The sequence below is a fragment of the Nerophis ophidion genome, linkage group LG03 (assembly GCF_033978795.1).
Source record: "Nerophis ophidion isolate RoL-2023_Sa linkage group LG03, RoL_Noph_v1.0, whole genome shotgun sequence".
Lineage (NCBI taxonomy): Eukaryota > Metazoa > Chordata > Actinopteri > Syngnathiformes > Syngnathidae > Nerophis > Nerophis ophidion.
Genome location: NC_084613.1, coordinates 51195519 through 51209601, shown reverse-complemented (window position 1 = coordinate 51209601; position 14083 = coordinate 51195519). Strand labels below are relative to the sequence as shown.

At 40.1% G+C, this 14083-nt stretch overlaps 1 protein-coding gene and 1 long non-coding RNA gene across 7 annotated transcripts in view; one reads left to right on the top strand and one right to left on the bottom strand.

Moving 5' to 3' along the window:
• The window catches only part of tiam2a (TIAM Rac1 associated GEF 2a), a 262182-nt gene that overhangs the window by 198135 nt on the left and 49964 nt on the right, over nucleotides 1-14083 (top strand). The gene's annotated exons all lie outside the window — the stretch shown is intronic.
• Nucleotides 1-14083, bottom strand: part of LOC133549776 (uncharacterized) — a 107456-nt gene that overhangs the window by 86723 nt on the left and 6650 nt on the right. The window contains exons 2-3 of the long non-coding RNA XR_009806176.1: nucleotides 12018-12182; nucleotides 10074-10271 (exon numbers count right to left, since the gene is read on the bottom strand). This is a non-coding gene — a long non-coding RNA (uncharacterized LOC133549776). The remainder of the gene's footprint in view (nucleotides 1-10073; nucleotides 10272-12017; nucleotides 12183-14083) is intronic.

The window sequence follows — 14083 nt, the reverse complement described above, 5'->3', positions numbered from 1 at the left end:
ATTAACTTGGACCCCGACTTAAACAAGTTGAAAAACTTATTTGTGTGTTACCATTTAGTGGTCAATTGTACGGAATGTGTACTGAACCGTGCAATGAACTAATAAAGGTTTCAATCAATCAATCAATCAAGCACTGAGGAATGAAATATACCTTGGGTGTCAAACTCTGGCCCGCGGGCCAAAACTGGCCCGCCGTGTAATTTAATTTGGCCCTTGAGGGAATATATATTTAGCATTAGAGCTGGCCAGCCGGTCTTATACAGCGTCGGTGCCGCTGTAACACTGCATTCACCGCTAATACTCATACTTGCCAACCCTCCTAATTTTCCCGGTTGACTCCCGAAGTTCAGTGCCCCTCCCGAAAATCTCCCGGGGCAACCATTCTCCCGAATTTCTACCGATTTCCACCTGGACAACTATATTGGGGGCGTGCATTTAAGGCACTGCCTTTAGCGTTCTCTACAACCTGTCGTCACGTCCGCTTTTCCTCCACACTAACAGCATGTCACATAATATTTGTGGCTTTTACACACACACACACACACACACACACACACACACACACACACACACACACACACACACACACACACACACACATGAATGTAAAGCATACTTGGTCAACAGCCATACAGGTCACACTGAGGGTAGCCGTATAAACAACTTTAGCACTGTTACAAATATGCGGCACACTGTGAACCCAAACCAAACAAGAATGACAAACACATTTTGGGTGAACATCCGCACCGTAACACAACAGAACAAATACCCAGAACCCCTTGCAGCACTAATTCTTCTGAGAAACTTCCTGCAAACTGACCAATAATTAACATTTTATTCATGCATTTTCTTTTGCTACTTCAAGGCTTGAATGTTTGGTCCATTCATTATTGTTATTTTATTTTCAAATGTATTATTGGCCTGTGGAAAAAAATATATATTTACCTCAGAAGATTGCAATTAGAAAAAAAGGCATTACATTTTTATTGAAATTTGATTTGATATGCCATTGATATTTTTTTAATTATTATTATTATTATTTGAAACTTCACGGTGGGAGAGGGGTTAGTGCGTCTGCACCACAATACGAAGGTCCTACAGTCCTGGGTTCAATCCCAGGCTCGGGATCTTTCTGTGTGGAGTTTGCATGTTCTCCCCATGAATGCGTGGGTTCCCTCCGGGTACTCCGGCTTCCACCCACTTCCAAAGACATGCACCTGGGGATAGGTTGATTAGCAACACTAAATTGGCCCTAGTGTGTGAATGTGAGTGTGAATGTTGTCTATCTGTGTTGGCCTTGCGATGAGGTGTACCCCGCCTTCCGCCCGATTGTAGCTGAGATAGGCGCCAGCACCCCCCCCCCGTGACCCCAAAAGGGAATGAGCGGCAGATAATGGATGGATGGATTATTTGAAACTGGATTTTGCATGTCATTAAAGTTATATAAGCCTTGCTTGTTCAATATTTAATGCAAAACTTGTTTAGGTCCCTATTAAAAGGTTAATTTGTTCAACCTTGGCCCGCGGCTTTGTTCCGTTTAAAATTTTGGCCCACTCTGTATTTGAGTTTGACACCCCTGAAATACACTAAGGCACGCACGTATACACATATTTGTCTGCCTCTCTATAGCTGGGAGGACAGTCAGGCAATAATTCAGCAGCCCTTTACCCAACATAGCTCAACAGCTATCGGCTAGCTATTCAAACATACATCACTACTTATTGTGTACATACACACAAATGTTCATGTTGCTTAAGGCCAAGTAAACAGTTGTCAGATACTCCCTGTTATCCTGGCATTCACTCAATCATCTTATCAGTGGCGGGCATTATCTTTGCAACATAGTGTTTTGCCCTTCTTTGGCTATCTGGCTGCTGGTTTTAACACCATTCTGATAATCTCTCGTCTATAAACATGCCAAATGGTTGTCCCTGATGAATTATGGCCGACTGTGCTTTCTATTCTTGTCTGTAGTTGTTAGGTATTCTGATATCTAAACCATCTTTAATGTAGTCATTAAAAAGAGTGTGTGCCAGGGCCATTGGTAAGCTATGCCTCAGTGCTGTAATGCATTGGGGGCAATGAGTATGCAGATGTTTACTGGGACCAGCAATATGTGTATGTACGATTATCATGAAAAGCCATGTGTTAATGATGTAGACCTTTCTGGAAGCATCCCAGGCAATGTGCGTGATCATGCATATTCATTCACTGTCTTGTATCAGTGCTGTAAATTACAATTTCTGTAATGCTAAATAGTACACACTGAGAGTGGTATTTATTTACTGACCAACTACAGGCTACATTAGTAAATAATCTGTGTTGTTTTGCTCATTTCCATTCAAACCAAATGTCTGGAAACATACTGTAATTGGTGGGGCTGTCATGAGTTTACATAAAATGACCCAAAGTCATGTAATAGATGTGAAGGATAGCGACTTCTCTCCTGTATCGTGACTTGTTTTTCCCTCTTCCTGGTGGCAATGAGTCAGTCCCTCTGCAGTGCAGCACTGCTGCTCAGGCTCAGTATTTGTCTATTGTGGATGAATGAATGAAAAGCAGAGAGGCGTGTGTATAGAGAAAGCACTTTTTGATTGCGTTGAATGTTAATGACATTGTATGTCACTGCATACAAACCAAAAAAAATATTTACCTTTTCAACAGAGAATTAGCTACTATGAATATTCTACAATTAACACAGGTTGAAAAAATTATATTGTAAATAAGATTTATTTGTCCCAAAAAGGGAAATTTATTGAGGTGTTCCCAGGCCAGTTGGCAGACATATCTCCACTGTGTCCTAGGTCTTCCCTGTGGTCTCCCACCGGTCGGACGTGCCCTAAACCCCTCCTCAGGAAGGCATTTGGGGGGGCATTCTGACCAGATGTGGAGGAGCAGCAGCTTAACTCTTGAGCTCCTCTCGAATTAGAGTTTCTCGCCCTATCTCTAAGGGAGAGCCCCGCCACCCGACGGAGGAAACTAATTTTGGCCGCTTTTACACGTGATCTTGTCTTTTCGGTGATAACCCAGAGCATGACAATAGCTGACCACCATCTTCAGACACTTTTTGTTAAAATAATTTCTGAGTTTGTGGATAAAAAAACATTTTGCTCCTGAAATAATCAATAAACTGGTTTTATGTGTTTTTACACATTATTTTACAGTGCTTCGAATTCAAACTGCATTTTTTTGTACTTTTATGAAAAAATTAAAGGCCTACTGAAACCCACTACTACCCACCACGCAGTCTGATAGTTTATACATCAATGATGAAATATTAACATTGCAACATATGCCAATACGGCTTTTTTAGTTTACTAAATTACAATTTTAAACTTCCCGGGAGTTTCGTCTTGGAAACGACGTGTAATGATGACGTGTACGTGTGACGTCACGGGGTTTTAGGAAGGCGTGAGCGCTAAGCACACACACAGGTAAAAGTCGTCTGCTTTAACGGCATAATTACACAGTATTTTGGACATCTGTGTTGCGGAATCTTTTGCAATTTGTTCAATTAATATTGGAGAAGTCACAGTAGAAAGATGGAGTTGGGAAGCTTTAGCCTTTAGCCACACAAACACACGATGTTTCCTTGTTTAAAATTCCCGGAGGTGAAAATTTACTATAGATCACAGCGCAGTCAAGCGAACATGAATCCAGACCAAATGTCAACCAGCAGGTTTCGGTGAGAAAATTGTGGTTAAAAAGTCAGTCTTACCGGATAAAAGCTGAGCTTGTGCCGTCCATAGCTGCCGTCTAATCCCCTGAGACACTGGCGTCAACACCCGGCCGTGGAGACACCGCTCCGACTATCAGGTAATATTAAACTCACTAAAACACTAGCAACACAGTAGAAAGATAAGGGATTTCCCAGAATGATCCTAGTAAATTTGTCTAAAAACATCGGAATACGTCTCAATGCTATTGCGTTTTTTTTTTAACTCGTTTTTTTTTTCTAGTCCGTCGCTATCAATATCCTCAAACATGAATCTTTCATCCTCGCTCAAATTAATGGGGAAATTGTCGTTTTCTCAGTCCGAATAACTGTTTTTGTTGGAGGCTCCCATTAAAATCAATGTAAATATCTGAGGAGCCGTTAATATGTGACGTCATCGTCTGCGACTTCCGGTAAAGGCGAGGCGAGTTACCTGTACTGTTGCAACTATAGTAAACACAATTATAGATATGAACTAAATTACAGTTGTCAGCTGTTAGCATACATTACCTCAATCAAACATGGCGGAAATGTCTGTTACAAGATACTGCGGTAGTAAGTAGTAGGGATGCAACAGTACTTGCTATAACCCTGAACGGAACCATCCACCTTTTAAAAAATAAAAATGGTGATGTTAGTCGAGATTGGATGATATGAAAAACTTAATCGTGATAATTATTTTTTCCATATCGCCCAGCCATAGTGTTGACTTGCAGTAGTCAGTTGTGTAGGCGAACTTGGTGTTGTGAAAGTCAATAAAGATGGATGGAAAAGGAAGGACCAATTTCAAAACGCTTGTCACAACCTGTAATCAGCCGTGCTAGACTGGATACCTTTGATTAATTGCTTTGGTGCGTTCCAATTTACTCTCATTACACTAGAGAGATTTGTTTGTGTGCACTGTATGTGTGTGTTTGAGGTAAAATGCTTACAAGGCAGAGTTATCGGTGGTGTAGTTTACCACTGGGACTGACTTGTAATTCTTGTGACTGTGAGGTACCCATCAATGTATTTGGCTTTATAGGGCCACATTAATCAGTTTAATGCAAATGTGGTGCCATTATGAGCTAAACCAATCGATTGCAGTACTCAACTGATTTTACCCTGAATAACTGCTTTAAGGCATCTCAAATTAGTGTTGACTTGCATTGCTTATCAATTTGTTTGTAATGCAGCTGCAAGGATGTGAATCAGCACATTCAGAAATGTGGCTGCGATTTTTAATTCACGTGTGTGAATGTGAGTGTTAATCTTGTCTGTCTATCTGTGTTGGCCCTGTGATGAGGTGGCGACTTGTCCAAGGGTGTACCCCGCTTTCCGTTCTATTGTAGCTGTGATAAGCACCAGCGCCCCCCGTGACCCCAAAGGGAATAAGCGGTAGAAAATGGATGGATGGATATGACTAATCTGTACTAATTGAGGAACTGAAAAAAAAGATTTCAACCAGCACCAACACCAGATCTCACATGACCAAGCAGTGATCACACACATAGTATGTGGATTTCCCACATACTAGGAGATCCTACCAGACAGATGGAGGGACTTAAATTAATCTGGTGTAGTATTAGCACATGGAACCTATTGTCGGTAAATTACTCACTCACACAAGGATACATTTATAGCAGAAATGCAATTAGAATTTCCTAACTCAGGACATATTTATATTTACATTTTATATTATTTATTTTTTCTTTGTTGTCGTAGCAATTGGATTATTTAATCACCTCTATAATGGTTATTCCATAATGTCATATATTTGATTACAATGATTGTGTGATGATCAGCACCCCATCACTCAACTGTGGTAGCACACCCGATAATCCTACTTAGTAGACATAACGGATGGACAGCTAGAATCTAATAAAACAAAAAATAATTTTGTTTATTGAAATGTAAGAGGTCATCATGGCTTGCTGGTGCACCACTGCAATGTTTCCCTCATGCTAATTTGAATTATATTGTACATATATATATAGCTCTGCTATGTTTGACTTATTGTATAGATGCTTGATCCATGTATGTTTTGTGTTAAAGCACAGATTAAACAGCAGACAGACATTAAGCCTCTTTGTCCAGACATTTCCCTAGGACCAGGGTGCAAGCTGCGGCTTCTAGAGCTGCATTTGGTTCTTTAGCGCCGCCCTAGTGGGTCCCTGGAGCTTTTTTCAAAAATGTAAGAAAATGGAAAAAGATGGGGAAAATATATTTTTGTTTTAATATATTTTTTGTGGGAGGACACAACATAAACATTGTTAAAGTTTTCCAATGCTGTAAAAATTAGCAGAATAAATATTAAATTTCAACATTTCTGTCAACAAAGATTTGCGTCAGCCTTCGACACGTTTCCTTCAGCACGGTGGCTGTTGCAAACAAAACACATTTCTATGCGAGCAGATATTCTCAAAAATGAATGACATCAAATCCAAATGGCGCACCGGCCTTGTTTCAAGCCCGCGATATAGAGCATTGGTTTACTTGGTGAGCTGTGGCGCACCGAGCGGGGACGGACATCCGCTCCTTCGCAGTGTCCAGGAAAATGTTGGCTGCCCAGTACGCGGACCCTGAATTTCCACTGAATGCGAAACGGCCGCGGACCGACTTCTCTACGGGAGGGCGCTGTCCTCTGCCGTTTGGCAATCCCAAACGCTGTTGTATTGCCGCTCTGTCGTGCAGCGAAATAGCTGTGTTGGTTCAGCAAGTGTTGTGGTGGTTGTGATTGTCATAGTGATGAGACCGGCAAGTAAAGACGAGAGTAAACCTTTGACAGTATATTCAAGGGAGTGAACACAGAAGTTTGTATCCGTTTCTGCGTTTTGAGCGTGGCTCAAATGGAGAGGTTTTGTCAAAAAACCCCCGCCTAAAACCAAAAGTAAAAAAAATCCAAGTAATAACCATTCAAAAACCGCTAACAATATTTCATTTGATTTGAATATTGATCTACTATTACCGATATTGCTATTATAGATGCTGATGCAGTCAAACTATTTATAGCGGCGCCGTGATCACAAGTTTGTGTACGATTTCGACATGATCGACTGGTGAGGTGTTTCCTTGCTTCTTTGTTCCCTGGAAGTTTATTTTAGATCAGGCCTGGGCAATTATTTTGACTCGGGGGGCCAAGTTTAGAGAAAAAAATGTGTCTGGGGGCCGATATATCTATTTTAAGGAACACTAACACAAAACTTCATGATAATGTCTGAGGGCTAAAAACGTTGTGACAGACCGTCATAGAAAACGAAAGGGAATTTAATTTTTTTCTACTCAATGAGACACCCAGAATGTACATGGAAATAAAAAATGTGGGATTTACAATATTAACTATGAACAATAAAACACTGAATATTAACAACACATGAACGTCACACCCCCTTTTGATCGACATATTTTACAATCAACAAGGGTAAAACAAATGTACCTACCATCTGATATATCACCCTGACACCCGCATTTCAGGCTGGCCGCTCTGGAAACACTCTGTGGAAACGCTCCCACACTGCTTTGTGCCTCATCTGAGCTGCTGTGACTTAGATTACCATAGTAACTAATTAGACGACCATAGTAACTAGTATATCATGCAAAAGCGCGGATTCCAACCATTGGAATACTTTACATAGTTCAAGACTTACAGTAAATTGAAAACATCACTGCACATCATATAATGGCAGCTACAGTTTCCAGCTTAAAGATCTAAAAATAATATTTGGCAATGTCCGGCGGGCCAGATTGAAAAGCTAACCGGGCCGCATGCGGCCCCCCCGCCTTAATTTGCCCATGTCTGTTCTATATCATGCATCTCACCTGGATAAAAGAAGGCGTAGGACACGTTCTGACAAGTTATACATTTTGACAGCCAATTTAGACCCCAAAATGGCGAGAAGGACACAATAAGGACGCAAGGATTATTAGTCATTCTTCATCTAATCAGGAAAATATGAACATCCTAGCAGTCAAAATTGTAATGACAGCAGACATTGTACAGTAGGCGATGTTTTATATGTTTGTTGGCTCTCAAAAAGTCTGCAGTAACTAATCAGTGATAGTGTTAAAAAAAGCGAACTTTGTGATGCATTGTGAACGATAAGTAAAATTTCCCAAAAAGTTAAGTTGTCTTTTAAATGCGCCTCTATATTGCGTGCCTGAAACAATTAAGTCACGCCCCCACCTCAGGACTCTGGATGTGAGACTTGGGTCGTAATTTCCGCCACAATATAGAAATGTTCACATGTATTGCCTTCTGCATGGACATCTTACAAGGGTACGCAGCATCGACTGCTACTGCCTACTGGCGCTGATGAGACGCGGGGCCGCCATTTTGAAGTGGTGATCCGCTCCACTTCATTGCAATTCATTTGTCAGGAGCAATGAACTGTCAGTGCATTTAATTAATCTTACCTCACTGAATAACACTGATTTTCACACATTTTTTTGTCATACGTGTAGCTATGATAAAGGACACATGTTTTTGGCGTGTTTTATTATTCATAGTTTGCTTAACAGTAATAGAATATTCTTATATGCTATAAGTGACCAGACGTTCGAGATCAAAACTGAGAATAAAATCCCAGAGAAGAGTGAAAAAAAACAGTCAGCTATTTTTAAATTCAAGAAACAATATGATTAAGTAATATATACATGCGTATATCCTACATAAACAATTAGTTATCTATATATATTGTTTCATATATATTTTTTATGTATGTCGCTTTGGATAAAAGCATCCGCCAAATACTTAAACATAAACATATATAAACGCCTGAAAGTCTTTACATCAGCTAAAACCACCAATCTGTTTTGCTGGATTCAGAATAAAACCAAATTCTGTCTTACCCAGCAATGTTAGCATTTGAATATTGTTACTTGAAGACTTATACCTTTTTTTTGATTGATACTTTTATTAGTAGATTGCACATTTCAGTACATATTCCGTACAATTGACCACTAAATGGTAACACCCGAATACGTTTTTCAACTTGTTTAAGTCGGGGTCCACATTAATCAATTCATGGTTAAAATTATATTGTTAAGAAAGTATTGTCTTATACTTTCCCTAAAATGAGAATGCATAATAATCAGTGGCAGCTGGTGAATGGCTGAAAGTTTGTAAACCAAACCCCTGTAGAGGGGTCATCCTCCCCCAGAAGATGTCTTTGTGATTTTAACATGCAAATGAAGCATTCTGGTGCATTCTAGCAAAATAATGAATTAACTAATTAAATTTCAATAATTTCATTGACAAGCAATTCTATTGTGGTCATACTCTTGTTTGCTAGTGGCTACAATTTCAATACTTTTGAAGATATTGCTCTTTCTTAACTGTATGGTAATATTCTTTTCACAAAATACAACCAATAGTACGTTAATGTTAAATCTTACTTGTGAAAAGTAATCCCCCGATTCCTATTTCTAAACGGTCCGCTCGTTTGAGCAGGAAAACGCTGAACACCAGCATCTTTGTTTTCTACCTGTCAACTGTCAGTTTAGGCTGCTCGCCGGCTCCTCATCACCACTTCATGATGGCGGCCGAATTTCTTGCGTCACAGCAGCCAATGATGCGTGTACTTGATGTCTATGGCCTTCTGTATAAGGCCTACATATGGCTTTTATTTTTTTGTGACTCCAGACATTTTTTTTTTTGTTCCAGTATCGCTATTTCAACATTTTGAGGTGACGGCCCCTGCCCTAAGAGTATTTAAATAACATTATGTGGAACGCTATAACTGGAGCTATCTTATTCTGATTTTGTAGTAGGTAATGATGATGTTGGGATTTGCCTCATTTTCTGCTTGTATGCATGGCCTCAGTCCTACCTTGTCAGTACATACATCTGCAGGGGGGTTTTAAACTCTTAAAAATGACTTGAAAAAAGTGGAAATATTCATTTTCAGTTTCCCCCTAGGTCCTCAACTTCAAAAAGTTTGTCGTAGTTGATGCCTTCAGATTTTCAGCATAATCCTTTTCCAAAAACATGATCCACTCAAGCTTGCAGCTACCGTCGTCCCTTCTCTTAACTTTGGAGAATCTGCTTTGAATGCTTGTGCGGCCCTTTTTTTGGTGGAGCTGCAACTCAGGGAGGTGTGTTATGACTAAGCCCTTCAGCCGCCAGCCATCTGGCTGTGAGCATGCTAATAATCTGGGTTTACTGTCGGCAATGCAGTTAATGCCTGTCTGTCCTTTCTGCGGAAAACCAGCATTTGAGATAGAAATAGATAGATAGAACACTAACTACAAGAAGGAACCATGGCCCAGATTTTGTTGAAATGACCCCATCAGTGATGTCCGATCCGGCAATGGCAGTTGGTGTACCGGTTTTGGACCTGGCGGTAAAGAGTGAGGATCCTGGCCCAAGTCAGTATCTTACCACTTTAGCTGAGCTCTTCATGCTGGACCAGTCCCCGGCTCGGGCTCTATGCTTCCTGCTGACCATGTGCTGTTTCTGGCCTCCCAGCTGTGAAACAGAGGAGAAAGACCTATTCCTGGTCGCAGTGCTCCTTAGCATTGGACGCTATCTTAGGGACAAGCTGGTCTGTTTGGCACAGGACGTGGCAAACTGCTTGGCCTGTCAGAGTGAGGCAAAAAGGACAGTAAGTATAGGTTGTATGAATTATATTTCCCATATATTATGTGACTTTATGTGTGAATTGTCTGTGTTCTTACTGCCATGCAACAATAAGCACACTGCACTTTTTACCTGTACTTTTTTGTAGATGCAGATAACTTAAGATCACAGTGCATGGATCTTAGGCTTTAATTATTTTATTAATATGTGGTGTTTTTAGGCCAGAAAGTCTGTTTTTCCATCAAACTTTGGTAAATGTCTTTCACAAGCATTTTACCTTTAAGCTTTCATTGGGCAATGAATATAAGGGCACAATTATTACTCTGCCTTTGTAGCAACGTTTGTGCTGTGGAGTGGATTTGAGGAGCCTCGAGACTCATGGCTTGGGACTGCCTTAATATGAAACTGGTTTCATTGCCAAAACACTATTTGTCCAAATGTTCTAACTCCTCAGAGACTTTGTGGAATAATGTTTAAGGGTGAATAATAAAAGGCGTAAATGGGCGGGAATGTAGTGCAGCGGGATCAGCCTCCTTCTAATGTTTTCTCTTTAATTTATGATTAATACTTGTTTTTATTTCCTGAGCTTTGAATTTTGGACAATCAGCATGGCATTGCATTAGTGGCCATGACAGGTGAATCATGGCTACCAGGTCACAGTCCTTTGGCTATTTTTTCCACAATTAAATCAAAGCGCAATCCCCATAGCTTGACTGTTTATTGTTTGTTCTACATTTTAAATTCTTCCCATGTTTGTTTGTTTACTTCAGCTCAGGGATAGGGTATCCCAACAGCTGAAATGTTCATTAGATGATTCCGTGTTCCATCTGCAAACCGGACAGTACTGTACAAAATGCCTTCATCAGACATATTTGACAGCTTTGGATTGAGAAAACAGATGGATAGATAATTATTGACACATTAAACTGAAAATGTAACTAATGACTTAATAATTTTTTGACATGCTGAAGGAACTTGACAACTCTAGTGCAGGTCTGTGGAGTAGTGATTGATACCCAATCATCATTCTACTACTCTACTTTAGAGTCACTTGTTTGGCCTGTCTGCTCTTTTTGACTATGCCTTTGACTTCAGTTTAGATTCTATTGATTTACAGCAGTGTTTCTTAAATAGTAGGTCGGGACCCCCTGGGGGATTGCAGTGGGGGCTCGGGGGGTTGCGAACACCAGGGGAGATTTTCATTTTTTGTGTCTACACACTAGTGTGCAGATTGATACCCAAGCCCGTAGTGGGGTGACAGTAGGGCTGAGCAATATAGACCAAAGCTGATATCCCAGTATTTTTAGGCCGTTTAGCGATATATGTGTATCTTAAACAAAACGTGCAAAGTCCTTAAGGTTTCCTAAGTGTTTAATGGCTAGATAAACAGTGTTGAGATTCCACATAATATTTTTGTTGCAAGTAGTAACATAACTTGTTGATTATTCTTATAAAGTAATTAGTAAGCCGTTAATATGTCAAAGCATGTTTCGTTAATTTTGTAGCTTCACGCTTGCGCATGGGGATAGATGGAGATTTTACAGGCTGTTCAGTTTAAAGCAAATCTTTATTTCTACCCACTAGCTTAGTCAGCATGGGCTATGGGGAGAGGCACTTTCAAGCCGAGGAGTAGCTAAACAGTTGACACATAGAGCGAGTGATAGTGATAAAGTTGCTACAAAGAGAGATACCGTATAGTTTCTCAAACAATCTGGTGTATGTGTAACCAAAGTTGCAGTCACTCACCAATAGCGAAATGCAGTCGGCAATCAAAGCATTGCATCACTCAGGAGTCAACAAGTTGGCACCGGAGCCGCCATATTCTTTTGAAAAGTTTGTTGTGTTGCGTCGTTGTGTGTCAGCGAACCCTTTGTAAACACGTAGGGGCGTGGTTGAGCCAAAGGGAATGCCCTGAGAAAAGCAAATGGCCGTTACAAAGGCACATCAAAAGATACTGGTATGGCACTATAGTATCAGATGTACTGTATATCCCTTTCTAAAATAAAAGGGTAAAAACTGTATTATTGTAATACAGGGGTCTCAAACAAGCGGCCCGCGAGACGTTATTTTGCGGCACGCACCTTAATATGAAAAGTTAATGTTGGTGCGGCCCGCAAGGTTTATACGAATGGCGCTTTACAACGTTATATTTGTATACCTTCGATTTTCCCAGGAGACTCCGAATTTTCAGTGCTCCTCCAGGGATAATTATTCTCCCGAACTTTATCTATACAACATTATGAACGGGGCACCGTGGAGGCACTTTACCTATACAATATTATTAAGGGGGTACCGTGGAGGCACTACCTTTGAAGTCCTCTACAACCTGTACAAACTGCGTGCCAGCCCAGCCACATTTTGTAATTGGCTTTAGTAGACACAATAAGCAACTACAATACATAGTTGATCAACAGCCACACAGGTCACACTGACGGTGGCCGTATAAACAACTTCGACACTGTTACAAATATGCGCCACACTGTAAACCCGCACCAAACAAGAATGACAAACACATTTTGGGAGAACATCCGCACCGTAACGCAAAATAAAGCCATTCAAAGAAGGTGAAGTCATTAAAAAGTGGATGTTAGATTTTTTTTAAGAAATGTTTTCTTGCGGCCAAGCCTCAACCAGTTTCTGCATCCAGTGGCACCCAGGTAAATTGAGTTTGAGACCCTTGTTGTAATACCATTGTAACACCCAGCCCTAGGTGACAGCAGTGCTCAATCCTATCAACAAGCTACCTGTTTGATTCAGTAGAAGTAGGAATGTTCCAATCAGAGTTTTATGCAGACAATTTCGGTGAGATGGGCCGATACAATTTCCATTCATATGTATTAAATGTAAATTTTTCAATTTAAGAGCAGTATTGACAGTGTAACAATATCCACATACTATTTGAACTGCGTTCTTATTTTCTGTTGTTGCATATAATTGTTTGAGCAAATAGTACACAATAACTAAACAAAAGCGAAAATGACTTCTTATTACTCATTTAAATCGTTTGGGATTTTACCCTCAAAGTCCTCCGGTAAAGGTTCACCAAGCAGCGCTTGCAGTGAGCGAACTTTAAAGTTTAAAAGATGGCGACATAGCACAAACAATAACAAACCATTTCAGTGTCGTTGCATGTGTTTTATGAAAACTATTTGCATTGTGTGCAGGGTTCAAAGAGTAGGGAAAAAATAGTGGCTTACAGTCATGAATTTATGGTATTTAACTTTTTTTTTTTTTTTTTTTAAATGTTTGAAATAAATTATATTGGGAATTAAAGTGAAATTGTATGCAACTCCACTGTATTTTTTTCCCATCAAAGTGTAGTTAAATAGAGAGATAAAGCACTTTAATGATGCATTTTATTGGCAGGCTTTTGCGGGCCATCTACAATCATGTGGCTGGCCACATCTGGCCCTTGGATCTTGGGTTTGACACCTATGAATTCTAGACTCTTATCAATCCTCTTGTTTGTGTCTTGTCAATATTTGATTACTTCCTGCTGTAACGTGCTTCCATCTACACATCTTAAACTTTACTAAGCACATATTTCTTGTTGTTGTTTCAAGCTAGTTTTGCGCGTAGCTTAGCTAATATCCATGTTCATTCTTGCTCTGTGTGTAACAAGTTTAAGCCTCTTACCTATTACTTATGATGATACTTAGAAAAATATAAAAAGCAGTTTATTTGCCGTAATGAAGGTGATGATTATATCTTTAGGGGAGCATCTCCACACTATGTGTGGACACATAATTAGCTGTTGGCTGCTTGTCAGGACCAAAAATAAACAGTGTCAGTCAGATGGAATCAGTGTTTGT